Genomic DNA, 20,840 nt, shown 5'->3' with positions numbered 1-20,840 from the left:
GAACCTTCCCTTTATTCACTGTCTGAAGAAAAAAAAAAAAAAAAAATCTGCTCCTTCCCTAATCCCAAGACCGCCTACCCAAATGCTCATTTCTCTTCCAGTTCTGACTCTCTTCTCTGGCTTCCAAGTTCTCTCCTTGTCACCAGCTTCCATCCTGTTCATCTTCCCCAATCTAACTGTTATGGACCAAGTCTTATGTGGTATTTAAAAATGAATGTACCAGTAAGGACTTTTTCAACCTTGAAATAAAAGCATGAAACTAAATGTCTTCCCAGCAACCTGCTTAAAATTCTCATGCCACTGCTCTTTTCTGTTACTCTGTCTTTCTCTTGCATTTTTTTTTAATATTTCCTCAAATATTCTCTCCCCCTTTCTCACTCCCACCTACCTCATTCACGCCTCTGAGTTCTCACTCATTGCTTTATTAGCTTTTTCAGGATCCCCTATGATTTCCCTGAGAAACAGTATAAACTGACACATATTCTTCATTATTCTTAGGGAGTAGCCAGTAGCCATCACAGAGATCACAGGAGCATTGCAGCATAAAGAAAACCCTCCTCTGTTTGACCTGCATTGACATATAGTCACTCATCAAACAATCACGTAGCACCTGCCTGAGGACAAGCATCTGTTACACTTGTGAATCATGTTACACAATGCAATAACCTTATTCAAAGACTTTTTAGATCCCTTAGGGTATAAAACACTGAAACAAGAATTATAAATCTTGCTGTGTTGAGACTTATTATAATATATAAACTCTAGACAAAAAAAAAAAAAAAAAAAAACACACACAAAAAGCATTCTTGAAACAACATTTTCCAAAATGGTGACCCTTAACTGTTTTGTTTACCCAACAGGATCTTGACTTCAGAGATTGTCCTGAGGTGTTACATATATAGCCTATGTGTGTGGGGGGTGGTGGGGGGGGGAGTTTTAACTGAGTAAATTTGAAGATCTTCTGGCTTTATTCAATGATTCTTGAATTGGACAACATCCCATCTAGCAACTACAAAGGCACTCAGAGAAACAGCATAGAATGGAAGGTTTTTATAAAAAGGGCAGGTCAGGTGAGCTATTTATCAACAGAAAAGAGTATTTTAGACCAGGACATCTTCTTTTTGAGGGGAAGGGAATGAGAGAGTCAGTTCCTAGGCAGGTTGATAGGGAGTCTAGGGGTCCCCAAGGAGAGAGGGGTCTGGAATTCTCAAGGAGGAAGAAAGGACAAACTTTTTTTCTTTCTCCACACTCCTTAGGATTATATAACAATAATGTATCCTGCCTAAGGACAGTCTTTGGATTCAACCTTCTGTTATCTTAAAATGTAAATTATGGGAGTAGGTCTGATGAGGTCTTTACAACCTCCAGACATTCTTTGGATTATATAACTTCGTTGTTAACACTAGCAAGCGGGTACTCTTTCTGCCCCCTTCTGATGCCTATGTCAGAAGCTTTCTCTATCTCCTTTAAACTTTAATAAAACTTTATTACACAAAAGCTCTGAGCGATCAAGCCTCGTCTCTGGCCCCGGATTGAATTCTTCTCCTCCGGGAGCCAAGAATCCCAGTGTATTCGCGTGATTCAACAACAACCTTTCATCTTGGGGGCTCGTCCGGGATCCTTCAAGACAAGGTAAGGATGCTTGGAGCTTTAGTTCTTTGTTCTCTTAGTGAACACGTTTTCTGCTGTGCTTTACTAACTCTACCGTGTGCTTGTGTGAATGAATGGCATGCCCTGCTTGAAGCAAGTAAGGAGCCCTGCTCTGCGGTTCCACAGTGATCTCATACGGCTTATGGCAGAAACCTGTCGGGGCGTTATACTGACCTGCCAATGCCAAGAGGCACCCAATGTCTCCTTCAGGAACCGACCAGAAATGGGCAAAGCGTGTGGACCGAACTCTCCTTTCTCGGTCAAACTTTTCGGTCTCTTTGACCATTTCATAACTCCTTGGGAATTAGAAGTACTAACCTAATCTATCAGATCATAGACTTTCAAGGGACTTGTGATCTATACTGTTACTATGTACTGTGGCTTAGGTCCAAGACTTGGATTGGTAGTCAAGAAAGCGCCTAGCCTTCCTAGGAATCGAAAGTTCGGAACCTGGATGGAGCTCTAGCTCCAAGAACATCTCTGAGGTTAAAGGTTACTCAGATTGGGACTGCAATGGGTTTTTTTCTTTGGTAACACCGGCTCTTAGTGGATCAGAGGAGGCTGTTATACTGGTGTGGTGATGCTTGGAAAGAACATCTCAGTTTTATGTTCACTTCGGTCTTATTGTGATCAGGAAATACTGTTCACTTCGGTCTTATTGTGATCAGGAAATACAGGGTCGTGCACAGGCACTCAGGTGACAAATGTTTCCCACAGCGGTCTTAGCTTGGGAGGCATTCCAGAAGGTTACTCTGATTCACCCTGGGTGACATCAGAGGCAAGCAAGGTTAAAGGTGAAGAGCTGGACGTCAAGTAGGGATGCTACCAAGTCTACCCCTGGTACATCCCCACCCCATCTCGATGGTAGAACCGGGAGGGACGAGTACGGTGCCTGCGTTGGTAAGGGGCAGACTAAGTCCAACCAGGAAGGAAAAGATTTTGGTGTAACGTCTGTCTACACTCCCATCTAGAGCAGGGAGGGATGCCTCCGGTAGAAAAATGGCCTTGGTCGCTTTTTTTCTCTCTTACAGATGGGAGCTAACAATTCCAGCCTCACTCCTTTGAACTGTATCCTGAAAAACGGGTAGATTTGATCTCCAGGGCTTAAAGAAGACACACCTGGTCTTCCTATGTGATACTGCATGGCCACGGTATCCACTGGAGGATGGGAAATGGTGGCCAGTTGGAGGGTCTCTTAAATATAATACTGTTCTACAATTAGAGCGGTTCTGTAAGGAACAAGGGAAATGGGTAGAAGTAGCATATGTGTTGCCCTTTTTCTGTCTGTGAAATATGCCAGACTTATGTCCTAAGGGTATAGATTTGGGCGTGAAACTTTCAGCTCCTTCCTGTCCTCTTACTTTGCCCCCATACCTGGGACTCCAAACTGGGATTCAAACTGCCCACATGGAGGTCCAAACAACTCCTGTCTCAGTACGACCTCAGACTACTCTGCTTTCAGTAGAAACTCAGACCATCGAAGTAAGAGATGAGATGGAGGACAGGAGACAAAGAGAAGAGGAAAAACAGGTTTCCCCAATCTATCCCTGGGATCATATGCGCAGAGCAGCCAGAGAGACTGAGGAAGAGCCACACAAGCTGTTGCCTCTTTATGAAACACCCACTGGGAGAAATAATCAGTCTATGAGAGTTAATAAGCCTTTCTCTTATCAAGAAATACAAAGAATCAAGGAGGATCTGGGAGACTATTTAGAGGACCCAGAAAAATATATTAGAGCTTTTAAAGGTGTTACTCTGCTTTATGATCTCACTTGGAAGGATGTGATGTATATCTTGGGACAAATGCTGACTCCGGAGTCAAAGACTCGAGTTTCGGGAAAAGCGGTTGCTTATGGAGATGAATGGCTTGGTAATGCATCAGTAGGGAAGAGGGAGAACGAGATAGCGGCCCTCCCCACTGGGAATCAGGCAGTTCCAACTATAAGAACCAGACTGGGACTACAACACAGCTAAAGGAAGATGGGATCAGAGTCATTTTGTTAGATGTATTCTTGAAGGACTTAGGCAGGTGCATTCTAAGCCTTAAACTATGGCAAATTGGCAGACATAGAACAAGAGGAGAAGGAAGCTCCTGGTAAATTCCTAGATAGACTGAGAGAAGGCCTTCGCAGATTCTCTGAGATTGATCCCGAAAGTGAAGAGGGAAAAGTGATCTTAAAGGATAGATTTCTCACTCAGTCAGCTCCAGATATCCGCTGTAAGCTATTAAAACGGGTGCATGGACCAAATCAGTCTTTAGATACTCTGTCACAACTGGCTCAGACAGTCTATTATGGTAGGGAATATGAGGAAAGAGAGGCAAAAAAAGACAAAGGAAAAGGCGGAAGCCTTCGCCATGGCTATGAAAAACGTTCTTAAACAGCCTGAGAAAAATGCCCAGAGGGGCCCAGGTGAAAAGGGATGGGCTTGCTATTACCATGGAGAGGAGGGGCATCTCAAGTGGGATTGCCCTCAGGCATCTAAGCCGCCCCCAGCTCCATGTCCGGTCTGCAAAGGATCACACTGAAAGAGAGACTGCCCCCAGAGGCATAGGTCTCCGGGGTCGGACTCTCAAGACAATCAGGACTGAAGGTGCCCGGGGGTCCCCACACAAGCTCCCGTCCTAATTACACCTGAGGAACCCAGGGTATTAATAATTGTGGGGGGCCAATCCGTTGATTTCCTTTTAGATACTGGGGCAACTTATTCTGTGCTTACTGAAGGCCCTGGCCCACTTTCTTCCCGATCCGCTTCCATAATGGGACTGTCTGGATGAGCCAAAAGGTATTATTTCAGTTATTCTTTATCTTGAAACTGGGATTCTGTGCTGTTTTCACACGAGTTTCTGATTGTGCCAGAATCTCCCTCACCCCTTTTGGGAAGGGATATACTGAGCAAGGTCCATGCCTCTGTTTTCATGAATATGGAGCCCTTCCTTTCTCTCCCTTTAGTTGAACAAAGTGTAAATCCTAGAGAATGGGCTGATGGAAAATCTGTGGGTCGAGCACAAAATGCTATTCCTATAGTTGTTAAGCTCAAAGACCCGCACGTATTCCTACATAAGAAGCAGTATCCATTGAAGCCTGAGGTTAAAGAAGGGTTAAAACCCATCATCGAAAATTTAAAGGAGCAGGGACTATTAATTCCCTGTAACAGTCCTTGCAACACTCCTATTTTGGGTATAAAGAAATCGAATGGTAAATGGAGACTAGTTCAAGATTTACAAATAATAAATGAGGCTGTAGTTCCTTTACACCCTGTGCTGCCTAATCCTTATACTCTATTGTCTGAAATTCCTGAACGGGCCAAATATTTCTCAGTAATTGATTTAAAGGATGCCTTCTATTCAGTGCCTTTGGAGGAAGAAAGTCAATTTCTATTTGCCTTTGAAGACTCTACCCAGCCAGCTTCTCAGTTAACCTGGACAGTTTTGCCCCAGGGATTTCGTGACAGTCCTCACTTATTTGGACAAAGTTTGTCACAGGATCTACAAAACTTTAATAGCTCTGAAGCGGTGGTGGTACAATATGTAGATGATATTTTGCTCTGTGCTGAGACAGAGGAAGCTTGTTTGCGAGCCTCAGAAGATTTCTTAAACTTTCTGGCAGGCTGTGGTTACAAGGCATCTAGAGAAAAGACTCAGCTTTGTCAACAATCAGTTAGATATCTGGGCCTAATCATATCAGAAGGGACTAGGGCCATAGGCCCTGAGAGAATTAAACTTATACTAAATCATCCTCTACCTATGACTTCAAGACAATTGAGAGGATTTTTGGGAATCACAGGTTACTGTCGCATTTGGATTCCGGGTTATGGGGAACTTGCCCGGCCTTTATATAAACTTATAGCTGAAACTCAGCAGGCCCAAACCGACTAACTGGTTTGGTCTCCAGAGACTCAAAAGGCTTTTAAGGTTTTTCAGACTGCTCTCCTGCAAGCTCCAGCTCTGAGCTTGCCCACAGGATCAGAATTTAATTTGTCACTGAAAGAAAAGGTGTGGCATTGGGAGTTTTGACACAACCCCAAGGGCCTCACCAGCAACCTATTGCTTATCTAAGCAGAGAATTAGATGTAGTTTCACGTGGGTGGCCCCACTGCCTAAGAGTAATTGCGGCAGTGGCTTTATTAGCACCTGAAGCTTTAAAAATAATTAATGGACAAAACCTTACTGTACTGACTTCTCATGATGTGAGTGGAATCTTAAATTCTAAGGTTAATATTTGGATGACAGACAGTAGGCTTCTTAAGTATTATTGTTGTTAGAAGGACCAGTAACTAAGCTTAGTTTGTGGAAATTTAAATCCTGCCACTTTCCTTCCTGAGAAGGAAAATGAAACACCTGATCACGATTGTTCTCAATTCTAACTTTAAACTATGCAGCTCGGGAGGATCTAAAGGATACCCCATTAGACAATCCTGACATGGAAATATTTACAGATGGCAGTTCTTTTGTTCAGGATGGAAAGCGTAAAACAGGTTATGCCGTGGTGACTGCTGAACAGGTTTTGGAGGCAAAATCTCTCCCCCAGGGAACCAGTGTTCAGATAGCGGAGCTTGTGGCTCTGACCCGAGCTCTAGAGTTAAACAAAGGGCAGTGGATGGGCCTGATAATCTATGTGAGTTTTCTTCTGCTGACTCCAAAAATCCGGAGTCTGCCGTTGGATCCTCAAGACAATGTCTTCCTGTCCTGGGCTCACTCCTATGCTGCATTCCACAATCAGTCTAACCGCTGGGTCTGTGGAGCACTCCCCTCTTCATCAGTGGAAGGCTTCCGGAGGTGGACATCCCCACTTCAAGGAAAAGACTTTCTCCAAGTCTGTGAATACCTTCAACAACAATCACATGCGATGCCTCTTCTTTATCTGATGACATCTACCAACCCTAAAATGGACTGGTGCAACGCTTTGTACTCTAACTATGGACATAATGTGACTTTTAATTTTGATTATACATTGTCTCGGTTCAATGACTATTTTGCTGCATATAAGGTAAACAGGTCTACATCTAATGGTTTTTTACCTGACGTTTATCAAATATGGAATGAGGTTACATGGCTAACTCCTGAAAAAGGACGTTTAATATCTACTGCCTCTATATGCTGGGAACGAACAGAGCCATCCCCAAAAGTTAGCCAACAACTTAATTACAATGATTGGAAACAAGTGGGATTTTTGTCTCAGGAAACATGCAATGTAATCATTCCCGTGTTTTCCAATCCCAGTTCAGGTTCTCCCTTTGTCTGGCCAGGTACAAATTGGGACTGGATATCTCAGTCGTGCTGGCTTGCTCCAAACGGGACTTATTGGATATGTGGCTCTTACCTATGGGCATGGCTTCCCCCTGGTTGGATAGGGAGATGCACCCTGGGTCTAGCATGGCTTTATATTTTCAGAGCTTCCAGAAAAGCCTGCTAATTTACCCCACCTTAAAACTCGGTGGGCAAGGTCTGTATTTCATTGGTATGATTATTTGGCTGCAGCGTTTGTTCCCTCTTTGGGAACTACAGGTGTTATGTTATGAGTGGATGCTTTGACTAATTTTACTCAACAGGCATTACAGGATTCTCAAAAGGCTATTTCAGCTCTTAATGCTGAACAAGCACAAATTAGAAAGGTGGTTTTACAAAACAGATTGGCTCTAGATATTCTGACAGCTGCACAAGGAGGAACTTGTGCCATTATTCATACCCAATGCTGTACATATATACCTGATATGAGCACGAATGTTACTCATTTTACTAACCACATGAACAAGATGATTAGGGCCATGGATACTCCTGAAGCCTCAATTGCCTCAATTTGGAAGATGTTAACTAGTTCCCCATGGTGGACAACTATCTTAATTACAATAATTCTGGTTGTTTTGTTCTTGCTGTTTGCTCCCTGCATCTGTAACTGTATAACTGGATTTGTTTCTAGCCGCATGAAAGCTTTTAAGTTACAAATGGTTGCTCAAACTCCTGCTACTGCTGTAGCTTCCTCCAGCTACTATTTGGGGCCCCTGGATCAGATATCCTCAATATGAGGATTAGGAGAATATGTTGCCTCACCAATTTAGGGACAATGCCCCTTGTCAGCTCGGAAGTAGTTATGGAAAGAGAACAACGCCCCTTTTCCCTAGGCAACATAATTCTCCTAAAAGAAAAGGGGGAAATGAGAGAGTCAGTTCCTAGGCAGGTTGATAGGGAGTCTAGGGGTCCCCAAGGAGAGAGGGGTCTGGAATTCTCAAGGAGGAAGAAAGGACAAACTTTTTTTCTTTCTCCACATTCCTTAGGATTACATAACAATAATGTATCCTGCCTAAGGACAGTCTTTGGATTCAACCTTCTGTTATCTTAAAATGTAAATTATGGGAGTAGATCTGATGAGGTCTTTACAACCTCCAGACATTCTTTGGATTATGTAACTTCGTTGTTAAACACTAGCAAGTGGGTACTCTTTCTGCCCGCTTCTGATGCCTATGTCAAAAGCTTTCTCTATCTCCTTTATACTTTACTTTAATAAAACTTTATTACACAAAAGCTCTGAGCGATCAAGCCTCGTCTCTGGCCCCGGATTGAATTCTTCTCCTCCGGGGGCCAAGAATTCCAGTGTATTCGCGTGATTCAACAACAACTTTTCAGGAATAGCGAGAATTTTATCATGTAGATTGCCTCTTCTTTCTCTGGAGGATGGAGAGGGCCTCACAGGGAGATTATCCCATTGGTGCTGATCAGAAAATCCCAAAATAGTTGATTAAGATTACATTTCTGGTGAAGGTTGGATATGCAGTTAAGTCAGATATTGAATCTAGATTTGGCATCATGCACTTTACCCAAGTGACTCCACTATGGGCCTGTGGTTTTCTATTCAACAACCCCTACTCTACTGGATCCCCAACATCTAACAGAGTGCCTGGCAAGTGGTAAGTGCTCAGCGAATATATTTGAGTGTTGGCATAAATTTGATACAGGCATCAAATGATATTGTACATTATAGTGTTCTTCAACATAAAATTATTCAAGACATCAGAAAACATTACTTACTCCTACTTGATGAAGTGAAAAACTTTAGAGTTTTACTTCAGATTAAAATATATGCTAATAAACATGAAGTTTACAGAAAGGGTCCTGCAGTAAATCTCTTATTTATGATGTAAAAAAATAATAAAGTGAAACCTCAATTAAATAGAGTTGGGAGACCCAAAGTGGGGGCTCTCAAGCTTTCACATGGGTCACCATGATTGCAGATGCCAAATTGCAATTCTCTGCTCATCTGGAATGAATCAATCTTGTTTGGGGATATATGTGGTCATCTACTTGTTTTAGGGCAACACATAATAAAAAGCCACTGAGAATATATAGGAAGTAAAGTTAATAGAATATAATGAAGTCATTTATCCATGATTATTTTCTTACTGGTCTTACCTGAATGCTTCATGCTTGCTTTATCATATACTGCTCTCTGCTGGAAATGCGGATCTCACTCATTCATGGTGTTTGTAACTGTCTAAAGTCACTAAAATATTTGTTTATGCTACTTATAACCTGGATAGATGTATTTAGGCTATTTATTTTGTTAATTCTTAGTATATAAGCAAACAAAAATTACTTCAGGCTAATTCAAGGAAGAAATTTTTTTTAATTAAGATTAGAAAATAAAAAGCCAGAAAGAACTTCACTTGAATATTTGTAATTTTTAAAAGCTGGACATGCAAAGTCACAACTTTTATTGAAACCATCACATCACTGAAGTATCAGGGCCATCAATTAACCCAAAGCTTAAGGAAAGACAGATTCCTCCAAGGAAATATGAGATGCAAATCCTTGCTTACTTGGGACAGATATCAGATGCTACACAAGCCAGTGAGAATAATTCACATAAAATTGTTTATAAACTCCTAAAGGCATGACTAGCTACACACTGAGAGTTACAGATAAGTGAAAGTCACTCAGTCGTGTCTGACTCTTGGTGACCCAATGGACTACCAGGCTCCTCCATCCATAGGATTTTCCAGGAAAGAACACTGGAGTGGGTTGCCATTTCCTTCTCCATACAGATAAGGGAAATTCACTTTTTTCCATGGACCTCACCACGGTCTCCTTAAAGATTGGAATCAAGGATATAGGCCACAGAAATCTTTCCTCATGGTACAAGACTGAGATCTGAGATAGGCAAGAAGTCCCAACCAGATCTTCTCCACTATCTCCCACACAGAAAAGGAGGGAGGGTGGAAGTGTGGGAGGGGGAAGGGAAGAAAGCTCCGTTGTCTTCAGGACATAGATGAAGACACACAGCAGCTGGAGGAAGGAGAAAAGTGAAGAAGGGACACTAAAACAGCCTGTCCTTAATTTTTAGAGGTTCCATTCTGCCGAGAGCAAGGTCGAACACTTAGAAGGCCTAAACCTCAAAACTGAAAGACTAGGCACCTGCCTAAGAATGAGACTGAGTCAGAATAAAAATAATGCTCCTACTCAGTCTCCCAACCAGATGAGCCAGCATGGAGTAGTAGGAACTTTCCACTGCTGCACAAGAGGCAACAGTGTGGTCATAAATCTTGAAGCACCTCACAAAGGAAATACCAAAGCCTGTGAGTGAAGCAGACATTAAGAAAAAGTCTCTATCCACACTGAACAAAGTAATGCTAGAGGAATTTGAAGACTGTTAAACAACAACAAAACATGAATCCGGTTAACACCTAACTGACAGAAATCTACACACTCAGTGCTTCACAAAAGTCTATTTTCAGACCAAAAAAATAAACAAAAACACTGTTTACTTCAGTGTCTCTTGTACACAATATAATTGCATTTTAACCAGGAGTTATTAAACACACAACAGAGTCATGAAAGTAAAGCATCCAGGAAACTAAGATAGTCTGCACTTGCTGTAAGATTTCCTTTGCCCTAGAGACAGTGACTCTAGCCAATTAAAACAGACAAACAAACCAAAACACACACACACACACAAACAAAACAAACATAACTTGAAAGACAGAAAGAGAGACAGAACGAAGTTGACATCAAAAGAAAGGGAATAGATTTATGTCTTAGAACCATTAAAAGCCCTTTTCTCCTGCTTTTTAAATGTGAGGCCCCATATTTACATTTTGTTCAGTTCAGTTCAGTTCAGTTCAGTCACTCAGTCTTTTCTGACTATTTGCGACCCCATGGACTGCAGCACTCCAGGCCTCCCTGTCTATCATCAACTCCTGGAGTTTACCCGATTGAGTCGGTGATGCCATCCAACCATCTCATCCTCTGTCATCCCCTTCTCCTCCTGCCTTCAATCTTTCCCAGCACCAGGGTCTTTTCAAATGAGTCAGCTCTTCACATCAGGTGGCCAAAGTATTGGAGTTTCAGCTCCAACATCAGTCCTTCCAATGAACACTCAGGACTGATTTCCTTTAGGATGGACTGGTTGGATCTCCTTGCAGTCCAAAGGACTCTCAAGAATACTGGACCCCAAAACTGTGTAGCCACAGGGTGCTTATACCCTTCACTGTGGACTGGGGAAAAACATGGAGGGGGCAGTTTGAGTTTGGATAGGGAGAAGAGAAACAAGAGTTAATTAACTAAAGGAATGGAGTCTGGGACCAACAGGTGAGGAGCTGGGCAGAGTCACCTGGGGACACAACAGGTGGAGGAGGAGAGGAGAAAGCTCAAAAGAGAAAGAGGATGAAGGGAAGAGGAGGGAGGCAGAGGCTAAAAGTGGAGGAGGAGGGAGAGGGACCTGAATGGGAAGAGTGGGAAGAGGATTGGAAAGAGAAATGGAGCAGAGCCCCTGATTCTTCAGCTCAACTTCTATAGCAGAGTTGATCCTAGTCAGGGGGCAGGAAGCAGCTGGTAATTGAGTCGTGGCCCTACCATGGATCTGCAGTTTCCCCGGCCACTCCACTCCTGAGCATAAACTCAGCTATGATGGATGAAGGACAGATCTGAAGGAGGAGAAAGGACAGGGGCTTCTCAGGAGCTGCCTAAGGAATTCTGAGAACTAGAGAAGCTGAAGAAAAGCAGAACTGGAGGTCAACTTCAAGGGCTAAAGTGGGGCCAGAGGGAAGGTGACCATGACCTGGGGGGGCGGGGGGGAAGTTGGGAGAAAATAAGGTATATAAGTCACTGATAACTATGTGCTGCCTGGACCAAGAAACTCCAGAAGAGAAAACCAGAATAGGTGAGATAAACCCTAATTAGAATTCAAGTTGACAGGATACAAGGGAGTCAAGTATTCTTCCCTGGGTGACCAGACCTCCCCGGGTTCCTCCCTCTTGATTCACTAGTGCTTAGGCCATCAGAATTCTCCTGTTCTTTCTAACATCTCTTATTTAGTGCTCCTCCAAACACCAAACACCGTCACAAGTCTTGAATTCCTTCTCCTCAGGACCCAGATGTGAGCTTCACTCCCCACACTGTCTCACAGGCTCATCAAACATCCTTCTCCCTGCCCAAAGAAACCCCAACTTCCCTTCTAGAGAAATCCACTGCCTCTTATACCAATTTATCTTTTACTGACCTCATTTTCCCTCCCACTCTGCATCAAGTTTTCCCTTGCCTTTTCCTTCTTCAATCATTTGATCTGTGTGCTTCTCACCCACCCTAACCCTGGCCACAGAAAATATTTTCCCAAAAGGAGCTTTGGACTGAGAGTCAAGATGAACTCCTGAGTGGATACCTGCTGGACATGGTGTATTGGAGAAATTATATCAGCATTCTGAGTTCAGTTTTCTTATCTGTAAAAATGACTGAGTGGGGAAAAACTGAGCGTTTTCTAATATGAAATTTGGCTCCAGGATTTTTGGTCCTTACTGGACTCCTGCTCTTTCCCACCTGTGTGTTCTCTTTGCCACTCTACTCTCTCCTTCTTTCTCACTCTTCTGTGTTTTCCTAGTCATTCCTCTAAGCCTTTATCTCAGCCCCCAGTCCTCTTCTCCATCTTCTTATTGTCCCTACCCATTCAACCCAATTACAATATTCCTTTCTAACTCACTTTCAAATCTAAAGCGTTGTTTTATCACGATTGTTAGATTTCTGTGTATAAGAACATGAAACACAGTTATGAATTCTTTTTTCTTTTTGTTAGAAATATTGTTCAACAAATGCCAGTACTATGTTCTTAATTTTTATTTATTTATTTTTTCGACTGTACTAAGTCAAAGTTGCTTTGCATGGGCTTTCGCTAGTTGCAGCGGGTGGGGGCTACTCATTGTGGTGGGTTTTCTTCTCGTGGAGTATGGGTTCTAGGTGTGACGGCTTCAGAAGTTGCAACGCACAGGCTCAGTAGCTGGGGCACATGGTCTTAGTTGCTCCGTGGCATATGAAATCTCCCAGGACCAGAGATTGAATGCGTGTCCCCTACACTGGAAAGCAAATTCTTATACATTGTGTCACCAGGGAAGTCTATAGTTATGGATTCTATTTCTGGCAAGATGGCACATTGTGTAACTTGAATAGACTAAGAAATTCAAGATTTAAAAAAATGTCTTTTCATTCTTTTTTTGAACACATAGCTGCCCTCTTGATGAAATAAGGGAATCAAACATAGAAAAAAACAGACACCCAGAGATACAAACAGGAAATGATGCTCGGGCATACAAGACATCCTGGGTATTCCCTAGGGGGTTGGCTATTGCAGTTACTTGGATCAGGAAGCAAGGCCTTGGGACTTCCCTGGCAGTCCAGTGGTTAAGACTCTGTGATCCCATGCATGGGGAATGAGTTTGATCCCTGTTTGGGGAACTAAGATCTCACATGCTGCTGCTGCTAAGTCACTTCAGTCATGTCCAACTCTGTTCAACCCCATTGACGGCAGCCCACCAGGCTCCCCTGTCCCTGGGATTCCTCAGGCAAGAACACTGGAGTGGGTTGCCATTTCTACACAGATAGCCAAAAAATAAAAAAGGAGACAAGGCCTTGAGACTTTGTCTCAAATAAACTGAAATTTGAAACTAAGTTTCCTGCTATACACTGGTCTCAGCAACAAAATGGACTAACAAATATCTACCTAATTGTCAGGGAAGGAAGTGTGCTTAGCTAGGTATTCACTGAACATTGGCTGGTTTGCTTGCTTCTCATTCTGAGAATTACTAACCACAAGTCCGAGACTGGAGCTCAAAAATATTCTCCTTGTGTGATCTTAGAATACACAAACCAAAAAATTAAAAGATTATTCCAAGTTTGTGATATCTCTGTTTCACTTGGTGAATGAAAATTCTGGACCGCCCACCTGCTTGTGGGATCTTAGGTCCCAGGCCCAGGACTGAACCTGGGCCATGGGCAATGAGAGCACCTGTTCTAACCACCACACTACCAAGGAATTCCCAACACTAGGTAAAATTTAAAGCAAAGTTTATTTTGAGGATGCTCAACACAGTCTGTAAAAAATTCCTACAAACAAAGCCTTTCCAAATATGAGTGCATAATCCAAAATTACAGGATATGGAGAGAAATGATTCAGCATAAAAGAAAGTAGACAGACAAACAAATAAAGGCTAGATCCCTCAAGAAATCACACACTGACAAAATTGTATTTTTAAAGCTTAAAGATGTGAAAAGAAACAACACCAGAAGAGAAAGTGACATCAAAAAACTCCAGGAAGATTAAGCTTCTAGACATGAATATTCCAAATACTGTAATTTAAAACTTGATTCATGCATTAAGCAAAAAACAGAGAAAGAAATTTTTGAATATTTCTAAATTAAGAGAGCTGAAGGATTTTTTATAGCACAAGACAGAGCTAAATAGCTGTTGAGTACAAAAAAAAAAAAAAAACTTAAGAGATATGAACACTAACATGAAATCCAATATAAGTCTAATAGGAAATTCATTAGGAGAGAATACAAATAATGAGCAGAGCAAATATTTGATGAAACTGTGGCTGATAATTTTAAAGAATCAATTAAAGGCATAAATCTTTAGATTCAGGAAAGACAAAAGCTCCAAAGCAAATTAATAAGTTTGAAAAACAATGTTTATTTTTCATAGTGAAGAACAACACAGAATTGTAGGCAGGTTAGAATATAAATCAATTTAAACCAAAGCTCTTTTCTTTAGATTTCCATATGTCTTAATTCAATCAGTATTTAATAAATACCAAGGGACATGCTGAACACTAAGATGAGAAGTGGGAGAATACAGAAGCTCTAGAGAAAGAAACAGGTAAACCAACCATAAATGTAGAGAGTATTTCCCTTGTGAGAGAAAGTACAGGGATACAATGAGCCTCATTAGGTCCTCATTAAGTCATTTTATCTATAGTTGTGCTGCTTACATGGTCTTGTTCATTCAGAGCCCCAAATACTGGCTACAATAACCAAGCAGGAGCAGTGAGATTGTACCTCCATGAGAATGTTTCAAGTGGTTTTCAATTTGGAAACTGATGAAGATATCAAGATATTTGAGATTGAACCTACATAATGAGCACCATGTATAACACCTGGTATGTTAGATATCAACTTCTAACTTCTCTGCAGGAAACTGATGAGAATCTTGGACAGTCAGAGAACATTTTCTTGGCCATAGTGCTTTCTGGATTTTACTTGTTTCAACAATCACTAGGTAATATGGATGATAATTAACACATTTATTAGGTGCCTGTTCTTATACCAATTGCATTTGATACCCTTTTTTTCCCATTGTATTTTTGAGGACATTTATAATTAGATAGGGGACCTACCTGGTGGCTCAGAGAGTAAAGAATTTGCCTGCAATGGAAGACACCCATGTTCACTCTCTTGGTTGGGAAGACCCCTTGGAGAATGGAATGGCACCCAACTCTAGTATTCTTACCTGGGGAATTCCATAGACTGAAGAGCATGGTGGGCTACTGTCCATGGGGTCCCAAAGAATCAGACATGACTGAGTGACTAACTCTTTCATGATCAGATGGATAGTAGGCAAAGATGATTTTTGCTCTGTGCCTACTCAGAATTCACCTTAAGAGCATCCTCTATAAAAACTGTTTTAAGACAATGTTGATTTTAATATGTTATGAAAATTCTATATTTTAAACTATTATTCTACAAAGCTTATGTGCTTGTTTACTTGTCTACTTTGCCTCATGACTAATCATCTAGAAGAAAAGTTTGCCAACACTGCATGTATTAGTTTGCTAGTGTTGCCATAACAGTTACCACAGACTGAGTGACTCAAACAACAAAAATTTCTTTCTCACTGATCTAGAGTCCAGAAGTCCAAGGTCAAGTTGTCAGAAGGTTTGGTTTCTCTTGAAGTCTCTCTCTTCAGCTTATAGATGGCCATCTTCTCACATCAGTGTCTTCACACCATCTTTTCTCTGTGCATGCACATCCCTTTTGATTGTGTATGTGCAAATGTCCTCTTCTTGTAAGGATACCATTCAGATTAGATTAGGGACCTCCGTAATAGCCTCATCTTCATTTAGTTACCTTCTTAAAAGGCCCTCTCTCCAAGTACAGCTGCATTATGAGATACTAGGCATTAGGGCTTCAATATATGAATTTTAGGAAGACACAATTCAGCCCATAACACCGGATACATTCACTTTCAAAATCTTCTTCACTTTACTTCTTACTGACTTTCAAATGTGTTTTTTTAACAGAAGTGTCTTATAGATATCCAGACTTCAGAGACTGTTGGTATGGCGTAAGAAAGAAACCTGTAACTTCCAAGACGTCTGTAACTCTGTATTATTTCTTATTAATAATTGTTACTCCAGTATTTACATTTAAATAGACATCTCTGCTTTCTAAAATGTAGAAATAATTCTGAATTTTCTTTATTTCTTTTTCTGACTTTTCTTCATGAAATATAAAAGAAAACAATAATTTTATTTTTGAAATGTAGAAAGTAGAAAGAGTCACTCTATTGGTTATCAAGACTTATAATAAACCTCGAGTAATTAAAATTACTACATTGCAGGGACATAAGGATAGATTTATAGAAGAAAGGATCAGAGTAAGGGGCCCAAAGACAGACCTATGTATATACAGACGGGTTCCAAGGGGTTGCAAAGAGTCAGACATGACTTCAAAACAAAACAATATATACATAGGGACACATATTACACCATAATTAATACTTCATATCAGTGTTATTAATCAATAACTAACACTGAAAATGCAGTTTTACCTCCATTTCACACCACACACAAAAATCAAGTCTAAGTATATTGTACTGTGTGCTCTGTCTTGCCCAACTCTCTGTGGCCCTATGGAATGTAGCCCACCAAGCTCCTCTGCCCATGCAATTTTCCAGGCAAGAATATTGGAGTGGGTGCCATTTCCTACTCCAGGGGATCTTCTCTACCCAAAGATCAAACCCACATCTCTTGGGTCTCCTGCATTGGCAGATGGATTCTTCACCTCTAGCACTACCAATAGCTTTGACTAGTCTGTCTAGTCAAAGCTATGGTTTTTCCAGTAGTCGTGGATGAATGTGAGAGTTGGACCATAAAGAAAGCTGACCACTGAAGAATTGATGCTTTTGACCTGTGGTGTTGGAGAAGACCCTTAAGAGTCTCTTGAACTGCAAGGAGATCAAACCAGTCAATTGTAAAGGATATAAGCACTGAATATTCATTGGAAGGACTGATACTGAAGCTGAATTCCAATACTTTGGCCATCTGATGTGCAGAACTGACTCATTGGAAAAGACCCAGATGCTGGAAAAGATTGAAGGCAGGAAGAGAAGGGGATGACAGAGGATGGGATGGTTGGATGGCATCACCAATTTGATGGACCTGAGTTTGAGCAAGCTACAGGAGTTCATGATGGACAGAAAAACATGGTCTGCTGCAGTCCATGGGGTAACAAAGAATCAGACATGACTGAGCAACTGAACTGAACTGAGCACCACCTGAGAAGTCCCAAGTATAGTGTAGATATAAATACAAAAGGTAAAGTAATTAAGTTTCTTAAAGATAAAATAGTAAAGTGCTTTGCAAGGTGGGATTCCCAGATGAGCAGAATCAGCATCACCTGGAAGTCATGAGAAATTAAGTTATTAAACCTTTTCCCTGACCTAAAGAATTAAAAACTCTGGAGGTTTGTCTCAACAATATGTACTTTAAAAAGGCGGGGAGGAGCCAAGATGGCGGAGGAGTAGGACGGGGAGAACACTTTCTCCCCCACAAATTCATCAAAAGAACATTTAAACCCCGAGTAAATTCCACAAAACAACTTCTGAATGCCGGCAGAGGACATCAGGCACCCAGAAAAGCAACCCAACTCTTCGAAAGGAGGTAGGAAAAAATATTAAAAACAAAAAAAAAGAGACAAAAGAGGGAGGGACGGAGTTCCGTCCCGGGAAGGGAATCTTAAAAAGAGAGAAGTTTCCAAACACCAGGAAACCTTCTCACTGCCGAATCTGTGCTGAGCTTTGGAAGCACAGAGGGCAACATAACAGGGAGAAAAAATAAATAAGCAATTAAAACTCGCAGATTGCGAGCCCTACGGTAACTCCCCCAGCGGAGAAGCAGCGCAGACGCCTGCATCCGCCATTAGCAAGCCGGGGCTGGGCAGGGAGGCGCGGCGTGGGCTGCATCACTGAGAGTAAGAATCTGGCCTGAATACCCTGAGCGCTATCTGAGCGAAATAATTTGGGCTAGCAAACCAGACTGTGGGATATCTACCACGTGAAAAGCCAGCCCTAACCTAAGACCGCCAGGCCCGCACACAGAACAAAGGACTGAACAGAGATAGCCAGCTGCAGATCTTCCCCCTCCGGTGACAGGCAGCCAGAGCCGGAAGGGGGCAATCGCAGCCCCAGAGAGACATTATCTATAAAACTGTAAGCAGGCTTCTTTGCTAACTAAAACTTCTTGGGGGTCTGGACGGTCAACATCTGCCTGAGAAGGTGCGCCGGTTTTAACACCCAGATAACCGAGTGGCGGGGAGGCGATAAGTCGCAGCATTGGCGCTCGCCAAACACCTCATCACCTGAGCTGCTCGGACCTGGGAAGAGCACAAAACGCAGGCCCAACTGAGTCTGCGCCTCTGAGGACTGCCCGAGTGCCTGAACCTGAGCGGCTTGGACCTGGGAGGTGCATGCAGCCCAGGGCCAGCCTCGGATTGTTCCCGGCGGAACAACCTAGAGTCCGAGCAGTGTGGACAGGGAGGCTACACGCGCCGTGAGCAGGGGCAGACCCAGGGTGGCTGAGGCACTGCGAGCCCACGCCAGTGTTATTTGTTTGCAGCATCCCTCCCTCCCTCCCCACAGCGCGACTGAACAAGTAAGCCTAAAAAAAAAAAAAGAAAAAAAAGTGTCCTCCACCTTGCCCTTTGTGTCAGGGCGGAAACCAGATACTGAAGAGACTAGCAAACAGAAGAAGATATAACAGAGGGAAACGCCTTGGAAGCTACAGGCAATAGATCAAAACCCTGTGGTTACTACGGACTACATAGGAAGGGGCCTATAGATCTTGAGAAATATAAATCTGACCAAGGAACTAGCCAAAAATGAACTGAACCCACAACACCCACAAAAAAAAAAAACAAAAAAGTCCTAGATATATTTTTATTATTTTTACGATCATTCTTTCCTTTTTTTTTTTTAATTAAAAAAATTTTTTTAAGTCCTCTATTGTTCTTTAAATTTCACTTTTATAACCTATTACTTTGCAAAAAAAAAAAAAAGACCCTATTTTTTTCTTCTTCAGCAAACTTCATATATATATATATTTTATAATTTTTTGACCTTGTTTTTTGTTTGTTTTTGTTTTTGTTTTTTTCTTCTTTTCTTTAACATTGTATTTTTGAAATTCCAAACTCTACTCTAGATTTTTAATTTTTGCTTTCTGGTATTAGTTATCAATTTTGTACCTGTACTTTCTTTATAATTTTCGCGACCTTGTTTGTTTTTGTTTGTTCGTTTTTTCTCTCTTTCTTTTCCTTCTTCTTTTCTTTAACATCGTATTTTTGAAATTCCAAACTCTACTCTAGATTTTTAATTTTTGCTTTCTGATATTAGTTATCAATTTTGTACCTGTACTTTCTTTATAATTTTCGCGACCTTGTTTGTTTTTGTTTGTTCATTTTTTCTCTCTTTCTTTTCCTTCTTCTTTTCTTTAACATCATATTTTTGAAATTCCAAACTCTACTCTAGATTTTTAATTTTTGCTTTTATGTATTTGTTACCAATTTTGTACCTTTAAGGACCCAATCTTCAGGACCCATTTTTCACTAGGGAGTGAGATTACTGGCTTGACTGCTCTCTCTCCCTTTGGACTCTCCTTTTTCTCCACCAGGTCGCCTGTGTCTCCTCCCTAACCCCTCCCTACGCTACCCAACTCTGTGAAATTCTGTGTGTTCCAGACGGGGGAGAACACTTAGGGAACTGATTACTGGCTGGATCTGTCTCCCTCCTTTTCATTCCCCCCTTTTATCCTTCTGGCCACCTCTGTTATCTTCCTCCTTCTTCTCTTCTCTGTATAACCCCGTGAACATCTCTGAGTGGTCCAGTTGTGGAGTGCACATAAGGAAGTGACTACTGGCTAGCCCACTCTCTCCACTATTGATTCACCTCATCTCATTTGGGTCACCTCTAACTCCCTCCTCCCTCTTCTCTTCTCCATATAACCCTGTGAACCTCTCTGAGTGACCCTCACTGTAGAGAAACTTTTCATCTTTAATGTAGACATTTTATCAATGGTGCTGTATAGAAGGAGAAGTTTTGAAACTACTGTAAAAATAAGACCAATAACCGGAAGCAGGAGACTTAAGTCCAAACCCTGACTCCAGGGAACTCCTGACTCCAAGGAACATTAATTGACGGGAGCTCATCAAATGCATCCATACCGACACTGAAACCAAGCACCACACAAGGGCCAATAAATTCCAGGGCAAGACATACCAAACAAATTCTCTAGCAACAAAGGAACACAGCCCTGAGCTTCAAGATACAGGCTGCCCAAAGTCACCCCAAAACTATAGATATCTCATAAATCATTACTGGACATTTCATGCACTCCAGAGAGAAGAAATACAGCTCCACCCACCAGAACACCGACACAAGCTTCCCTAACCAGGAAACCTTGACAAGCCACCTGTACAAACCCACACACAGTGAGGAAATGCCACAATAAAGAGAACTCCACAAACTGCCAGAATACAGAAAGGACACCCCAAACTCAGCAATTTAAACAAGATGAAGAGACAGAGGAATACTCAGCAGATAAAGGAACAGGATAAATGCCCACCAAACCAAACAAAAGAGGAAGAGATAGGGAATCTACCTGAT

Source organism: Bos grunniens, chromosome 3, assembly GCF_055505025.1.
Source record: "Bos grunniens cultivar Pamir isolate PY7600 chromosome 3, Bosgru_T2T1.0, whole genome shotgun sequence".
In the NCBI taxonomy this organism is placed as follows: domain Eukaryota; kingdom Metazoa; phylum Chordata; class Mammalia; order Artiodactyla; family Bovidae; genus Bos; species Bos grunniens.
Note: the sequence above shows the minus strand (reverse complement) of the source record.